This window comes from Montipora capricornis, chromosome 2 (genome assembly GCF_036669925.1).
Source record: "Montipora capricornis isolate CH-2021 chromosome 2, ASM3666992v2, whole genome shotgun sequence".
Taxonomy (NCBI): Eukaryota; Metazoa; Cnidaria; class Anthozoa; order Scleractinia; family Acroporidae; genus Montipora; species Montipora capricornis.
The window spans coordinates 6,149,244-6,161,743 of NC_090884.1; the positions used below are offsets into that span (position 1 = coordinate 6,149,244).

The 12,500-nt window shown below is 40.7% G+C and overlaps 1 pseudogene; it reads right to left on the reverse strand.

The window, feature by feature from the left end:
- LOC138038629 (kelch-like protein 12) overlaps positions 1 to 11,406 on the reverse strand; it is a 13,341-nt pseudogene extending 1,935 nt beyond the window's left edge.
- Between the last annotated feature and the right edge of the window lie 1,094 nt (positions 11,407 to 12,500).

Here is a 12,500-nt window from a genome sequence, read left to right on the forward strand (position 1 = left end):
AAAAAGTTACAAAGCAACGAACAAATTCACTTTCAACTGAAGTTAAATAGTTTGATAAGTTAAATAGATGAGCGACACCATCATTTGTAAGCCGGAAAGCAGAAGGGATACCGAGAAAACGCGTAAGTGTTTGGAAAGCATGCATTCAATGCGGCAAACTAATTCGCTCTTATGTGTTGCATTGGCTTTCGCGTTCATCGCATTTTATTTTGCCTCTGACAATCTCATTGCACTGTTTTCTTAAACAAACGATTTCCTTCAGACTGCCAAGATGACCTTTTACAAAAACCTCTTCAGAGTTGAAGACTGGTTGATAACCACGTAATTGCAACATTTGCCTTTTGTCTTTGGTGACACTTACCGCAATATCTACACTTGTTTATACAGCTGAGATACAACTTTTTGTTATCTTACTCTATCAAGCGGCAAGATTGATCAAAACTCTGGCTCTCCAGCGATTGTATTCACCTAGTCACCAGGTGCCAGATAATCGAACGATAGCGCTATCTACCGGATAAATGACTATCCAGTGGATAAACACTAGCAAAACCAATTGCACTATCCAATGGATGGTGATTTATCCAGTGCATAGCGTTATCCACCTTTTGAACAACTGGGGCCAGAACTGTAATCATCAGTTATTTCGTTCTTCAAGGTCGGCTTTAATTTAATTATGGATTTAATTTGAATTTAAGGAAATTATTGTCAAAGATACGAAGACTGGTAAACTGAATCAATAGAGCAGTTTGCGGTACTTTGCCCTCCAGGTCAAAAGCAATAACTCCTTCTTTGTTGAGATAAAGCGACGACACATCCCCCGTGACAATTTGAGGGAAGGTCAATTAACTCTAAATATTGGACCAGTTCACCAAAGTCACGCAACAACGTAGGCATTCTTTATAATATATGATTTGACTAACTCATTGACAAAAATACTTATTTTTTGAATTAGTGAACAGTTTTTTTGCCTGTTTCTTCAGGAAGTTTAACAAGATAGCATAAAGGGACCACTTTTATACTCCTGCTTTGCAGTGTGCATTACGCCCATGCGAAGGTGCGAACAGCAAAAAAAAAAACAACAGCAAAAGTATGCGCAAGTCCTGCGTAACGTAAAAAGAGCAATGTTGTAGCTTAGGGGCTCACGATTTACCCTAATTACGGTGCCACCTAATAAGAAAAATTTTTTCCCCAGCGTTTGACTCTGCAGAAAAGTAGATCCTAGTTTGCGTTATTGGAACGGGAAATGCACGTAATTAATTTATTTTTCGGAGATAATTAAGTTTGAATGCGTGCGTTCCAAACAACCAACACTAATGCGTTTTCTTGTCATTCCCTCTGTTTTCCGGCTTACAGATGACGGTGTCGCTTATCAGTCAAACTTATCTTTTTAGTTAACTTAGGTTGAATGTAAATTTTCTCGTTGCTTCTCAATTTTTTTTTAACATTGAATTTTTTGGTTGACAGTCCAGAGTCCAAAGTCCAGCTGGGTCCAGCCCAACTTTTATAATATGCCGGAAAAAAGTTGATAGATAGCAGGAGATAGTACTGCTGCAGAACTTCTGTTTCTACTGATTTATGTGCATTTATTTTGTAAGAATCTTGTTTTCCCGGCATAGAATAAATTCATATCCTTCTTCTTCTGCCGATTTTAGGCTGAAAACACTCTTGCCTTTTCCCTGCTAGCAGAGCTCTCTTTTCTTTCGCTTCCGCTGGGCTGACGAGCACGGGAAAAGATACCTCTGCCATGGGTCGAAACTCGCTTTTATCCAACCGCCGTCCACAATCTTGGACGGGACTATTCAAACCGCATGCCCACGACATGTTTGCTGACTGTAACTTGAGCCGGCTATGTCTCGCGGAGGATTCCTCTACAGTAATTCCGCCGTAGTTAAGGGCCTACTGACAAGTTTTTTGGGGTGCGTTGCTAAGGATGTAATGGTTAAGTGATTTGAGAGAATTTGGCATTATTTTGGTCAGTTTCCAACTTTTATAAACCAGTGACCCTAAATATGACGTCATCATGCCACGCCCATGGTCACGTGACCAATAAAAGAAAACTCTAAATTTGTCTACGTGCTACACAATTTGGGGATTTAATCAGTGTTTTGATAATTTGTATTCGTTTTTGCACCCAGCCAAGCATGGTTTTCTTTTTATTTTGAAAAATGTTCTTTTTAAAGAGACAAAAGATACTGATGCAATGCTTAGCTATATTCTGTATTTGGGGGTGAAACGTGCCATGTAAAAAAAAAAAAAAACTCAATTTAAAGACCGCCGGAAATTTAGCTTTTTCTCAAACCGGAAGTCAGTTCGTTTACGCATGCGCAGTTGATCTGAGAACGAGGAAGGGCGAGGAAAACCTTCGATGCAGACAACAATTAGGAGATTGTTATCAAATTTTCCAGGCCGGTGAGTGGGTTTTCTGGTCAGCTCACGATATGATGACGTCAGTCACCGGAAGTAACATTTCGCTTCCTTGGCAACGCGCGAAAAACCCGCCTGTGGGCCCTTAAGGACGTTCGCGCTAATTGCGCTGGTAACGCGCTGGTAACGCGCTGGTAACGCGACTGTTATATGTCACGCATTACTTCGAGCATTAGTGAAAGTTGACGTTTTAAAACCTTGCAAAAACCGTGGACGATAATTCTTGCACATTGCTGGATGAGGGAAGATCGTGATCAGTCAAAATTGATTAAAAAATATTTATGAAAGTCAAGTAGACTACTGCAGGACTGATATTCGCGTTGTTTTATCACTCGTGCACTAGTCTACTTGATTTTCATAAATATTTTCCAAGCATTAGTTAAAATAAAATGGCGACAAAAACGCCGGGAGGAAAATTTCAGGCCGGCAAAAGAATGGCACATTTATTTCCGAATCATAATGAAACGTTAAAGAGAAGAGAGCGGGAGGATGGAAAAGCTCTGGAAAAGGTAGCTGATCGAGTAGTGGCTGAAAGTTTGGAAAACTCGAGGTCGAACCGTTGCGTAAATTTAATGGGGCTGTTTTTTCTAAATGTTTTTATTACCCTACGAACTTAAGTTCAAAATGAATGCATGTTTTTGAAGTTCTTTTCCTTTAATTTCGTGAAAATAGAGCAGTATTTTCGTCCTCATCTGCTGGAATAGTGGGGACCTGCGTGGAAACAACCAGCGATTAAATTTCGCAAAAACCACACTCCAGAAGATGAGCATGACGGCAATGGAGAGATATTAAACACTAACCAAATGAAGATAACGCCTGCTTAAAACTTCGTTGCTATGCTCGAGAAAGTTTTTCTTTTTTTTCGGTAAAAATCTTTCATCCCTTCAACGACCGTTTCCCTCTTGGGTTCCAATCCTTCCCCGACAGGTCACGCAAAAACGTGACAAGCGAAAAAAATCACATCGATTTTACTCGTTTAGATCATCGGTGACCCCATTTTCTTAATCATGAATCACTTACTTTACTTACTATCTACAAAATATGATAAAATGAAAAAATTCCCACCGTAATAAATTATCTTTTTTTAACATTCATCTTTCCTCGTGCCAGCGAATTCCGGTAGTGGTTGCAACGGATAGAGCTTACGAAAACGCTCGTCGAGGATGAACTCTACTGTTTACGACATCCCTAGCGGCATGCAATTATCTAAAATCCCACTCCTAAAAACCTATCCACGGAAACCTTCACTCTGACAGTTGACTTTTATGATTTTCGATGGATGAGCAGATGAGGCTACATCTCTCTATTATGACCGATTTCTCGAAATTAAGGACGTTCGCGCCAATTGTTTCTGCGCATCCTTACTGCGCACGCAAATGCACAGGCCACGTCCTACACTAGCGCGCGCGCTAAGTAATAAAATGAGAAATGATAGGGCAAAAGGCCATTGCTATAGCTTTGCCTGGATTTAACGGTCTTGGACGTTCGGTGACCCCTATTTTTCTTTCCAGAAACGGATTTTATTTACAATTATCTCCACGTTGTCCAAAAATGAACAAAAAATCAATGTGGGAAGTTAAAAAAATTTCAAGATTTCAGTTAACGGGACATCAAATCTTGCCATCTTGCGGCTGCAAGGCGAGTGAAACTGTGGTCACTAAATGCGAACTTGATCTTAAAGGAACCTCACCAGTTGACTAAATTCACTTAATAAGTCCACTTAAACAATATTTGGCAAAGAAGATTTCACTTCAAAGATTTAATTGCAATATATTTGGGTTTACAGACACTGGCCTTATTCGCTAACGAAGCTCGATTTTGTCACATTTTGGGTGTTTTTCCGGGCATGTTCTCTCCAAAACGAAGTCGGTGACCCCCATGTTTTTTTACATTTCTGACATAACTAACTCATCACCTTACAGTGGTAAAAGTTTCAGAAAAAAGTCAATGTTGAAAAATTTTCGCGCGAACGTCCTTAAGGCATTTTTCCACTGCCATTTTCTCCGAAACAAAGTCGGTGACCCCATTTTTTTTTCATTTTTGGAGTAAGTACTTTATGACCTAACTCAAGGCGAGAAATGAAGAAAATCTCACCGTAGGGAGATTTTACTATGATCAAAAAAACATTTCCTTTTTTTCTTCAGATTTCGAGAGTGTGTTCGCTTAACACCTAACTGGCAAAATTTTGAGCTTTGAGTTTTATCCAAAGGCTGTTTATTTTGAGTGTAAGTCTTGCATTTCATGGTCCGCGATTTCTCACGTTCAAAACTGACCGATTAGACCTCAGAGGGTTGGATCTAGAGAATTTGACGTCATTTACTCACTAGCTTAAAATTACACTGTGTAAACGCAATTCGTTATATATGCAAAACACGGGCTTAAGTCTGAAAGCCCGAAACTCCCGTGCTGCATATGGATTCAGCCGCGTACTCGCGCATTGCATTTTTAAACTATTGAGTCTTTGACGTCATTTTCTCCTCGACCCAGCTCTCTCAAGATTTTAAAGTTAGTAATGGCGGACCAATAAATAAGAAAATTCCAGTTAAAATAAACAGGTGTCTTTTTAAAATCAGAACTTAAAACTTGGGTCAGTTAGTGTTTAGTTAACATACCGGTAGTTTTGAAATCCAAAGAAATATAAGATTTGTTTTTTTGGTCGCAGCATCACTTTAAGTGAGCGTACACAACATGAAGTATCACGTGAGGATTCGGTCACTAAGTAACCGCCGCACATGCTCAACACAATGAGTTTCGACCCATGGCAGCATAGGCAGCCCAAGTTCGCGTCTCCAGAGAGAATTAATTACTAGTGGGAAGATGACCTTTGAGCGCAAGCGGTGTTGCGTTACAGGCGGCCGTTGAGAATTTAAACGCGTTATAAGACTTTGTATGGGAAATTAAATACCGTCGATTATGGAGACTAAAAAACGCTCAATTTAACGTTCAATCAATAAAAGGGATGAAAATGACTCACCTCTGGTGTATTCTTGTGCTTTTTAGAGCTTATTTTACCGTTTCGGGAATTCCGTGTTTTCAATGTTCTGTGCAGCCTTGACTTCGTCTTGACTTTGAATTTTGATGTGATTGATTTGTAATTTGCTGTGGGTGATTTGAATTTGATGTGAGTGATTTGAATTTGCTGTGAATGATTTGAAAATGTTGTGAGTGATTTGAATTTGTTGCGAGCGATTTGAATTTTGCTGTGATCATTTGGTTTTGATGTGACAGTTGTGGGCCACCGTAAATTGTGAACTAAAGCTATAGGGAAGACATCGTTGACGTCACCTGATGTCATAGACCTTATTCATAAATGGCGCTCACATTTATAATTCTTTTGTTCAAGTGCAAATTAGCCTACCAAGCCTCATTTTAGAGCAAGAATTCTTTTCAATTAACAGTATGATATAGAGGCTTGGTAGGCTAATTTGCACTTGGACAAAAGAATCATAAATTGACCGCCAGGGAGCTTTACAACGACAACGGCGACGGCGACGGCAACGGCAACGAGCAACTTGTCAAGAACGCCACAAATTTGCATTCTTGCTTAAAAAAACAATAGCTTTGCACCCTCTGCATGTGCATTTTTCATTTTTGTTCATTTCTTTGCCGTCGTCAGCAAAACAACAGGGAGTTTAAGAAACGACGACGGCTACGGCAACGACAACGCCAAAAAGCAGTAATATTATTGGTTAAAAGAACCAAAATGATCGTGCTGCACGTGCGGCACGCATTTTTGAACATTTCTCTCCCGTACTCGTCAAAACTTCTACTTGAAATGACCAAATTTAAGGTTTTGACTGCAACGTGGACAAACTACAGTGAATCTTTCAGTCTCACTCTTTACTTCAAATCCGTCCGTACTAATCCTGTTATAGGACACTTCGCCCATATTGTATAATATAAACAAAGTGGAATAATCATTTTGTACTTAAAATAGCTCAAACTTAGATTTTGAATTGACGTTTTCGTCGCCGTAGCCGTCGTGGTTTCTTAAACCGCAGGTAACCCAGGCTCACTGTGTGTGCCACATTGGTAAATATAGAGAACATATGAGGCGAAGTTTGGAAATTTGCTAGAAAATGGAAATAAAAATCGATGAAACTTACCATGTTGTGAGCTGTTGTTGTCTTTAATACGTACACGAAGATTGCTCTCACCAGATTGCTAAGTGAGATTTGGGACTCCCCTCCCTCCAGAACTTATTATACTCATCACCAGGCGTCCCGAGTTCAGTGCCATTTTGAATTGGACACTTTGCGAGGACAACGGTTTCTGGCCGCCATTTTAGCAGGTTAACTTACAAGTTCTACGGAGCCTGGTGGCTTCGCGTTGCTACCTGGACATGATTCACTGGATTCATGTTTTAGATAAATTAATGTTCCACGAGCCTGACGTGTTTATTTAGCGACTGGATTCGATTTTCGCGAAAAAAATCGTGCTTGTTTTGGGTCGATCGGAGTCCCGACGCTGGCTTCAGTCTCCTACCTTGTCACTATACTATGAAGGAAGGTGAACGGGGACCATTTTCCCCGAAACTTCGTGTACGTATTAAAGACAACAACAGCTCACCACATGGTAAGTTTCATCGATTTTTATTTCCATTTTCTAGCAAATTTCCAGACCTAAACTTCGCCTCATATGTTCTCTATATTTACCAATGTGGCACACACAGTGAGCCTGGGTTACCTGTGCTTAAACTCCCTAACAACGTGAAAGAACCAACTTTAGGGAGCTTACGAAACGAGGACTGCATTTTAAAATACGAGTTCGCGTTATTCATATCACTACGAAACTATTTCATGTCGTTTCGCGTTAAAAATGTGTAGTAACTGTCGAGGAATTAAACTGGTATGAGTGAGTTGGAAGCGTAGAGAGAGAACTGAAAATTCATCGTCATGTGCTAAAGTCCTCCACAGAACCTTGAATTTGATCATTTCACGTCGTCATTTAGGAGATGCCAGCAAAGAAATGTACTAAAATGTAAAACGCACGTGCAAAGCGTGCAGAGCCATTGTTTTTGCTTACTAAACCTATTGTTTTGTAGGGTCGTCGTTGCCGTCGGCGTCGTCGTTTCGTAAGCTCTCTTTTGAGGTTTTATGGGCGACGTAAGCACTTGGAGATAAATTTTCATTTTTTCCCCAAATTAAGCGTGACTCATATCGATTTCATTTTTGGGGGACTGCCATGCCATTGTCATGTTTAAAAGCTTTGAATAGTCTCGAAGTGATTACAATAACCCGAATTTATGTTTTGGGATGGCGTTCTCGTTGCCGTTGCCATCGTCGTTGCTAAAGCCCCCTATTAATATGCCAAACAGAGCCTCATTGGCTATCGAAACAAAAGGGCTTTTTGTTCCTGTGGTTGGAATAAACAGATATCTTCCCTATGAGATTGAATACACTGGAGACGAAGTCATTCTTCCCTCCGATGTTCGGAAGTTTGATGGATGAAAGATTAAGGACGTTCCCGCCAAGATCTTCCTACGGTGAGATTTTCTTCATTTCTCGCCTAGAGTTAGGCCATAAAGTACTTACACCAAAAATGAAAAAAAAAATGGGGGGTCACCGACTTTTTTTCGGATAAAGTGTCCGTGGAAAAAATTCCTTAATTTTCCAGAAATCGGTCATAATAGCGAGATGTAGCCTGATCTGCTCATCCAACGAAAATCATAAAAATAAACGGTTACAGTGAAGGTTTCCGTGCATAGGTTTTTAGGAGTGAGATTTTTAGATAATTGCATGCCGCTAGGGATGTCGTAAACGGTCGAGTTCATCCTCGACGAGCGTTTTCGTAAGCTCTATCCGTTGCAACCACTTCCGGAATTCGATGGCACGCGAAAAGAAAATTTAAAAAAAGATAACTTCTTGCGGTGGGAATTTTTTCATTTTATCATATTTTGTTGATAGTAAGTAAAGTAAGTGATTCATGATTTAAAAAATAGAGGTCACTGATGATCTAAACTAGTAAAATCGATGTTAATGTTGCAAAGCTCTTGGAAATTCTCGATTGTCACGTTTTTGCGTGACCTGTCGGGGAAGGACTGGAACCCAAGAGAGTTTAACCGCGGTCAAACGCAAGAGCATGCACAATGCACTCGCACCCGGTCGCCGGCCGCGAAAATTTCATTGAAACCATTGCAGAACCGTTGTTACGCGAAAAAAAATTTGAATGACAGTGATAAAATTTGCTAAAGTGAAGCGAAGTACTGCAAATGGAAGGTTTTTGTTTTAACAATCGATAGTTTGATAAATTTTCTTTATTCTCCGAGTTCACTAAATTTTTTTGACCTTCACTAAAAAAGTTCTTGGTTTTTAGAGTCGACATGCGAAAGCTTGTTGCCGCTGCGATTTGTTTACTGTCGTTGTCACTGAGCGTGACCCGGCACTGGAAGATGTATAAAGGGGGCGAGAACGCGGACAGGAAAAAAGTGTTGAGAACAGCAGCTCAGGAGGGTCGATAAAGCGTTGTCGAGAGCTGAAGATACACCGGAGGGATCGTGGATTTGTCTAAGCCTCAGAAATTTGATGCTTGCCGAGGACAAATGCTGCTCTATGTTCCTGCAATTTCTCACGCATGCTCAGACGTTTGACCGCGGTGGGCAAGAGAGTGGATGAAAGGTTTTAACGGAAAAAACCTTTCTCGAGCATAGAAACGAAGTTTTAAGTAGTTGTTATCTTCATTTGGTTAGTGTTTTATATAATATCTCTCCATTGCCGTCATGCTCATCTTCTGGAGTGTGGTTTTTGTGAAATTTAATCGCTGGTTGTTTGCATGCAGGTCCGCACTATTCAAGCGGACGAGGACCAAAATACTGCTCTATTTTCAAGAAAGTAAAGAAAAAAATCTTCAAAAATATGCATTCATTTTGAACTTAAGTTCGCAGGGCAATAAAAACATAAAAAAAAAAGCCCCATTAAATTTATGCAACGGTTTGTCCTCGAGTTTTTCAAACTTTCAGCCACTACTCGATCAGCAGCTACCTTTTCCAGAGCTTTTCCATCCTCCCGCTCACTTCTCTTTAACGTTTCATGATGATTCGGAAATAAATGTACCATTCTCAGTTTGCCTGGAATTTTTCCCTCGGCGTTTTTGTCGCCATGTTATTTAAACTAATGCTTTAAAAATATTTATGAAAGTCAAGTAGACGTAGACTAGTGCACGAGTGATAAAACAACGCGAACATCAGTCGTGCAGTAGTCTACTTGACTTTCCTAAATATTTTTAATCAATTTCTTCTCTGATCCAACCGCGCAGTGCAAGACTTATCGTCCACGGTTTTTGCAAAGGTTTTAAAACCTCATCTTCACTAATGCTCGAAGTAATGCGTGACAGATTAAAAAGTCACGTTACCTGCACAGTAACGTTGCGCACGAACAATTAGTGCGAACGTCCTTAAATGCAGCTTGCCGATTTTTTTGGCAGAATTGTGAAAATGGGTGTAAGAAAGTATGGTAGTTGACTATTATGTTGCTGAACACTGAGACATTTAGTGGCAGAACTTTGTTTTGCGCAATAAGATTTATATGCGAGGAAATAATCTTGATTTGGAATTGTTGTGAGTTTTCACTCTTAGATCATGATGGGACCTCGTGCTTAAGCAATCTTTAGAGTGTTTGCTTGCGTTACTTTTAAACGTAAAGGTTAACGTCAGGAAAATGCATAATAGTCAAATTCCCACGAGACTTTTTTCTCTATTGTTCTCTTCTGTGACGTCAGGTGAAAAACATCTATAGTAAGACATGCGGGCAAATGTACATATCACGGGCGCTTTCCTTTTGTCAGAACTGGCCGGCCAGACACGTCATTTTGCAAAGAAAATGCAACAATTTGAAGGAACATTTGCATGATAATCCCTCGCATTCTTCTGGAGGAGCATTATATCACCCTCGAAGTGTGTTCATTTGAAGGCGTTGTAGATAGAGTACGTCCTTCCAAATGCCCGGTTTGGCCCGTCAGTTCTGTCAAATGGAAAGCGTCCTTGGCATATCACCTATAATTATTTGCGCAACGACAACCATTGTTACACATTAGGGAACACAGAAAGTTCAGTCCGTACATCATCCGCCCTGTTGCATATCGCTGCAAATTTTGAGGGGAAAAAAACAAATGGAAACACGATACTCACCGTGCCCGAAGAACGTAGTTTAGCCTTCTCATCACCAAACGTTGAGCTTGACGGCACATGGCAGTACAACAGTGATTGATAAAGAAGGCCGTGTATCCCTGGTATTCCTTGCATTTCCTCTGTGCTCAGTTCTTTGATTACATCCTTGATGTCTACCAGCCCCAAACGAACAGCTCCAATAACTTCAGCCGCTACACCCATTCTTTCTTCCTTCTTGTACTTGATCCAGTGCATCACCGATTTGAAAACGAAGTTTTCTGAAGGAGCGCTGAGGTCGTCTCTTATGAGAAGACTCAAAAGCTGACCTGCATCGATATGGGACAAGAATTCTTCACTTTCACAAATTTCCTTGTAAATAGAGGCCATTTCACGTTGCGTAGCCTCTTTCAAGTCGTTCAGGCCGTGCCGATCGGCTATCCTGCAGATGCGGCAGTAAGTTTGCAAATCAAACTTCTGATGAACAAATTCCGTCTGAAGGTAATCACAGCACTGTTGGATAACACTTGTAACTTGTAGATGATCAGCAGCAGGTAAAACTTCAAACACGTTTTCATCATCAATATTGATCTCTCCACTGTAGATGGCATCCATCACAATCTTCAAAGCAGCTGCAGAAATGTTCTCATCTTTGAGCTCAATCACTTCCTGGTTAGATTCCTTCATTCCGTGAGCAAACGTAGCGTGGAAATAGTCGCTATTTGCAGCGAGTACAATCCGATGAGCTGGAAACTCGTCGTCGCCAACTTTTAAACGAACATCAATTAATTCACCTTGCTCACGAAACAGTGCACACTTCGACAGGAGGATTTCAGAATGAGCGACGACCATGTTTGAAGTGCAGTACGAGTAAAAAGTGCTTCTGAAATGGATCACGAGACTACTTTCAGATTTTAATACTGTCACGCAATCTGGAGTCGAACCGCCCCTCTTTGGTCATGCAAGCCAACCGAGTTTCGCTATACTCGGCTCGCTTGCGTGACCAAAGCAACTGACTCAGAAGAGACTGCGAGCAGTCAAAATGGAATCCTGTCCTGGTAAGTATCTACCTTAATATACCGTCTCCTGTGTGCAGGAGCAACGTATGGCCTTCTGGAGTTTGAATTTTGGTTCTAGTTTGGAGGGTTATTGCGCATAAAGTTGGCCCACGCCATTGTAAAATCTTGGCAAAATGATTGCACTTTTCCGTGAATTTAGTGAAATCGCCTTTGGAGAATTCAGCCCTTAGGAGCCCGGGATCACCAAAAGATCGTTACGTTCGGGTTTAAGGTGATCTTCCACTCAAAATGAGTCCGCGAGAGGTGGTACAAGAATTTTAAGTTGCTTCAGAAGAAAAATTTCCATTCAAAAGAATTTTTCGAAAAATAAACAAATGAAACCTCGGGATTTTACAACAGGCACCCTGCCCTCGCGTGTCTCGCTCGTTGTTGGTGTGTATAATTCATCATCACTTGTGTGACAGAACTTGTTCTTGTGCCCCGAGGGAAGGGGGCACTGCATGATAAATGGTCTAACACATGTTCATTTTAAACCATTTTAGTTCAATCGTCCCAGGACTTTTGTCCAGTATTGTTGTTTAATCATGCAAGGAACTAGGAGGGCGCAAAGCAAAGGAAAAATATTATGAAAAATTACGGACACCCCTTTGCTTTGCATTTTTTCAAATGGGTTTCAATTACAGCATCCCAGGTGTATTCTTATGTAGATATCCTTACTGCAGACTGACACCAAAAAAACTTTTCGGGGCACATACAAAGTGAAGCTTTCCCATTAAGTTAGCACTCCTGTATTTTGGGGGGCTTTGCGCTTTTCGCAACACTGACTACTTCGCTGGCGTGAATTTCAAAGAACCTGGAACCCCTCTTCCTCTTTCGAAAATCGTTAGTTTGCCCACTATTACCAATTCTGAGGGTGAGAAAAGAGAGGTGCAGAGCGGAGGCTTTTTTTAGGCCCT